General features: G+C 42.5%; 1 pseudogene; it reads right to left on the bottom strand.

The window, feature by feature from the left end:
* Positions 1 to 1202: 1202 nt before the first annotated feature.
* LOC146817947 (chromosome-associated kinesin KIF4 pseudogene) lies at positions 1203 to 3706 on the bottom strand (annotated as a pseudogene).
* Between the last annotated feature and the right edge of the window lie 1676 nt (positions 3707 to 5382).

Below are 5382 nucleotides of genomic sequence, written 5' to 3'. Positions count from 1 at the left end.
AGGAAAGTTTCCCTTCCTGCACAAAACAATCCTGCATGCAACGCAGGCACACTTTCACCATGGTGCAAGGGTGCCTGCGCTGGTAATAGGTAGCCCATTGTGTGCCAGCAAAGGGGGAAAAGTCAGGAATGCACTGTATAGTTTAAATACAGCGCATTCCTGCCCTTTCCCACTGACTCAGTGCAGCAAGGTGACTTGCTGCACCAATATATCATAAATATGCCCCTTAGTGCCAAGACCCCTGCCCTGAGGATTTTGAGGGATGCAGAATTGACCAGGACAAACTTTCACAGCAGTTGTAAAAAAGTGGGACTTGGTCCTTTTTTCTATCTTCAGACAACTGGGACAATGTGCTAAGGCTTGCCCAGGCAGGGCTCAACCTCAACATACAAGAACAGTACGTCTCTCCCACCTACATTTTTTTGCCATGCTGAAAACTGGTTCAGTGAGATTTCAAAGAAAAGATTTCTGCCATTTTGGAACTATGCCTGATTACAGCTTCAACTTTAACCAGCTGGTGGATTTTGAAAACCAAAATGGTGACTAAGTCTAAAGATAAAACCTTGGACCTAGGTGAAATACAGATTTTTGTGGCTTGGAGCTTTTGATGCCAAACTCAACCGCCTCAGTGGGAGCTTAGTGGTGATTTTGATTGCGTTTTATAAAGCACAAACATAACCATTACGGTATCAAAGCGATGTACAATGAGAGAGCTGTAGAGGTTTACAGTGCATTAAAAATCCCGCCACAATAAGATATTGAGTTTCAGTAGATCTGCCAACCAAAAGTAAGGGCGAGTGGGCAATGTTGCAGTGCTTTGCATCATGTAGCTGTTTCTTTGAGGTGTCAGAAGCACCTTCCATAGAAAGCTGTCTCAAGATGCAATTCCTGGATATGCCAGACTTCACCAGGATTCTCTTCACTTCTGCTTACAAAAGAAACGTCCAGAGCAAACAAATACACAAATATATTCACCATTTCAACGAAGACTGACGGAAGAAGAGGAATACAGAAGGTCCAGTTACGAACCCAGGCCAAGGCGATTCAATCTCATTTTGAAGAGTTCAAAGAAAAGTGTTTGAAAACACTGACATGAATCTTTTTAAAAGATAATTGGTGTTCTGGGCAGCCAGGTTCATAGAGCCTGGCAGCCTCTACCTTCTAGGCCTCTTGGGCTTTGAAAGGTCTCTGTTCATTCAGGGTCATTTGTCTTCTTTGATGGGCATGCACTCGGCAAAGAAATTACTGTTGCTTCCCAGAACTTTCTTTTTCCTCTTCAGATTGGACTGGTTGCGATTCTCCTGAGCATCTGACTGGGGGTCTTCAGTTGTCACCTTGATAGTATTTGGTGCTCTCTGCAGTTTGCTCGACATCACCTTGCCATTGTTGCTGATTTCACTCAGGAACTTTGGAGGGATGTAATCAAATGGTGAATGAGAGGACTCTGGTCGTGCCTGCATGAGGAAATTGTGAAGAAGGCTGTAGAGCTTTTTACCACTAGCCACTTGCAAAAGTGAAAGTTTCTGTTGGTACATCTCATTCTCTTCTAGGACCTTCTAAGTCATCTCATACAAATCATTCATCTTGTTGAGCTGCTCTTCCTGCAACTTTAATTGCTCCTGCAAATGGCTCTCCTTCTCCAACATGGCCACTGATGGAGGACCCGGCGTTGGTGGTGCTTCTTGAAGCAACTAGCTCAGCGGGTACAAGATCTTCTCTTGGTGCTGCTGCTCCAGTTGGACAAGTGGGATTTGGTGCTCAGTTTCCATCTCCTCCAACTCTTTCCGCTCATCAAAAACAGTCTTCTGAAAATAACAGATAACAGAATGAGCCTTGGCTTGCTTTAGGTTACTCTCTTATTTACTGCATTCCACTTTGGCGGAGATCATCTCTTTGATAAGGTATTTCATAGCACACTTTACTTCCACAATTGTGGTCACTGTATCTGATTGCTGCTTTAGAAGAGCTTCACTATCCGCATCCAGGAGCTTCTGGTGCAGGTCTGTTTTCTGAGCACTCCTTAGCTCCATCTCAGTCTCCAGACTCTCAATTTACTTTGTGACCAAAGACTCTGTGTCCTCCATATTTTCCAGTTCAGCAACAGTGTTTATCTGCCTCTGGATTTTGTGTGAGATGCGTTCTCTGACCCCCTTTTTCTCCTTGAGCTGAGGAAGATCTTGAACCAAGATCTTTTGTCTTCCAGCAGATCGCTCATGTGATGCTGGGCTTCTTCTTTACAAATCAATATTTCCACCACATTAGCAAAACAGTTCTTAACTCTGGCTGCAGCTCCCTCCAAGCCACAGTTCTGAAACTCCTTCCGTTTATCTACAGCCTCCCTCGGTTTATTGCTCGCATCCTAGAGGCATTTGTTTGCAGCTTCAGCTCTTGGTCCTCCAAGTTTTCCACTAGTTTCTGCAGGTCATGCTTGAGTGCAGCATGCTGGCGGAGATCCTCAGTCTTGGTATTCAGTTTCTTTCCTGTTCGGTCATGATGACCCTTTCCAGCATGTGGGCAGTCTGCCCAGCGGTGTCACTCAGTTTGCAGCACAATTTGTCATTCTCCTCCTTCAAGCACTTGTTCAGCACCATCAAGGACTGGAGATTTTCAGAGGGTGCCATGATGGATAGCATGGGCAGAGTGCCACCATGAGCTTATAACAACAACACCTGGAGTTCTTTGACCTGCAGCTTCAGGCACTGGAGCTCAGCAGACTGAGGGTTTAAGTTGAAAACTGGCTTCTTCTTTATCTGCCTGTCCCGGTCTGCATAGCACAATGTGTTTAACATTTCCTCCATGTTGGAGTCAGCAGTACTGACACATTCTATCATCTAAGTTTGGCTTTTCTCACCCAGAGTGTCTTGTAACAGCCTGGTCAGCTTCGAGTTTCTGTATGGGACGAAACTCCATTTCTTATTTTCTTCTCCAAAGGTGCTGATGACATTGACAAGGCACTGTAAACCTCGATTGATGTTAATACCTTCCTTCACACAATCACCCTCTGTCTTAGTCTTTTATTGACCTTTCCGATTCAGCTAAGTCCACCAAATGAAGCCTGGAGCGAGAGCTGCTGGTTTGATCAACAATTTTTCTATGGTCGGTGGAGATGAGGAAGATAGCATTCTCTGGTCGATGGAAATTGTGAAGATTGCACAGGAGCATGATGGCCACATTACATTCAGTCAAATCCACAATCTTTATGCCTTCTTTAGAATCTTCTTGAATGTTCATCTGAGAAGATTTGGGTTCTAAGAATAACAGGTCTAGGATCTCCTCATTGTAGATTTCCAGTTAGATACTTTCCCAATAGGCTCCCAATCAGGTCTCTGTTTGATGTCTTTGAACAGGGTATGCAACAAATGGGGATAACGCCCACCGTAGGTTCATTTTTTTGGTCTTGGGTGTACGCGCCACCCATAGAGAATGTATTTCCAGATCCAGTCTGGCCATAATCTATGACAGTGGCATTGTACCCTTTAAAAATGTCTTTATTCAAAGGAGCAGCAGCAGTATTACACACGTCTTCCTGCTCCATGGACAAATCAAACACATAATCATAGGAGAATTATTTTGCATTGGCCAGAGGCATCTGAGGTTCACCATAAACTAAGGTGAGGCACACCTAACAGCCTTCATTAATCTTTTTGGGGTCAAGGGGTAGGCAGCAGATAGCCACCTTAACTGGAATCCCATCTTCCTTCCCCATTTTCTTTAATGGTCTCCCTTTTGAAAGAGGTGAGTTATTTTCTATAAAGTGATCAATATTAGCAATCGCAGTCCAGAGCAGGGAGAAACAAGGAGAAATTAAATTATTTCTCCTTGTTATACCTCCCTGAGGAGGAATAGCATTTTGATAAATTCCCAGGTCTACCACTAATGGTAAATCTGGAAATGTGTCAAAATCCATGGGTGTATGCGTGGGAGCATCCACGCTCCACTCATGAAACGCCTCTCTGGGGAAGAGTAATGCCAGGCAGTGATTTGCGCTAGCTTGCATTACTTCAGAATTATCAAGCCACGCAGGGCCACATAATGTGGCCTTGCGTGGTTTGTAAATCTGACTTTAGTGTTGTGTTGACTTGCGCCCCCTTGCATGGTGCAAGGGCAATGTAACACTGATAAATCCGGTCCTTCATTTCTGGGTATTGTTACAGTGGGAACTGGGACCTTCTTTCTCATATCTGATCTTTTTATTTTGACTGACTTTATCCTCTGACAGATCTTGTTTTGTGCCACTGAGGAGTTGGATATAGGAGATCCAATCTCCAGCTATACAATGAGGATCAGGAATTGAATATCCGATTCACATGCTAATAATTAAGTTCATGTGTATGAATCTCAAAACCAGACTACACAAGTAAAGGATTACTACTGCAAGTTCAACCCTTCTGAAGAATGTTATCCGGACCAAAATCATGTAAAACAATAATTCTGCTAGGGCTATACAAAATGATAACATCAATACTTGATTTTCTGAGATTTCTTTAAGTTGATCTTTCTTTGGCATCAATAAACAAATTAAGAATGCATAATCAAATTTAAAAGTAAATTATTATAAACCATAACCTCACGGTTTTAGTTAAAACTTAGTTTATCAAAGATTTTAATATAAGGACATCATTTATTAATGAACATCTCTCTGCCTAAAGGGTACAGAATAGTCTAGTTAGTTGGAATTGCCATAAGGTGACAATTGGATTAGGAGAGTTCAGCAAAGATATGAACCATGACAGCTCATCTGCAGTGTCCCAGGGAGAAGGAATCCAAGAATGGCGCACACAGCATATGAGTCAGTCCAAAGGGAGGGAGCGAGTAGAGCCCGTAAGGGATAAGCATGAACAAAAAGAGTTGCAGGAAAGCCAGAATAGTCTCTCTTGAATCCGCCCGACCAACAGGTCCGAATCGTATTGTATCCCATCCAATTTATCAGATCAATGTACAATATAGTCTTCTAGTTCAGGGGTGACACTTCCTTGGTCACCTTATCATCAGCCCACTCAGTCCATTGGTCAATTCATATAAGATGACTGTCATGTGGCAAAAAGTAAGATATATATTATAGAAATAAGTGGTACTAATCACATAATTTGTAGGTCATCCGGTACACGTAAACCTCTAAACAATGATTCTTTAGCAGCAGGCATGAAAGTGAGTTCAAGAGGACATTTTCCCACAGCAAATTTTCCCAAAGTATCAAATTGTGTTGCAAAATGTCCTTCTGAGTGAAAGAGAACTTCTTCTAGAAAGCAACTGTTTTGTTTCACAATGTAAGTTTGAGAAAGCTTCTCATGAGTATGAGATAGTACAATACAGGCCTAGAATATAGTCAATTTAGGAATATACAGGATATAAGCAATGAAATAAACATTTAGATCAAATAAA

This window comes from Triturus cristatus, chromosome 6, assembly GCF_964204655.1.
Source record: "Triturus cristatus chromosome 6, aTriCri1.1, whole genome shotgun sequence".
Classification (NCBI taxonomy): Eukaryota; Metazoa; Chordata; class Amphibia; order Caudata; family Salamandridae; genus Triturus; species Triturus cristatus.
This window is presented reverse-complemented; position numbering and strand designations above follow the sequence as displayed.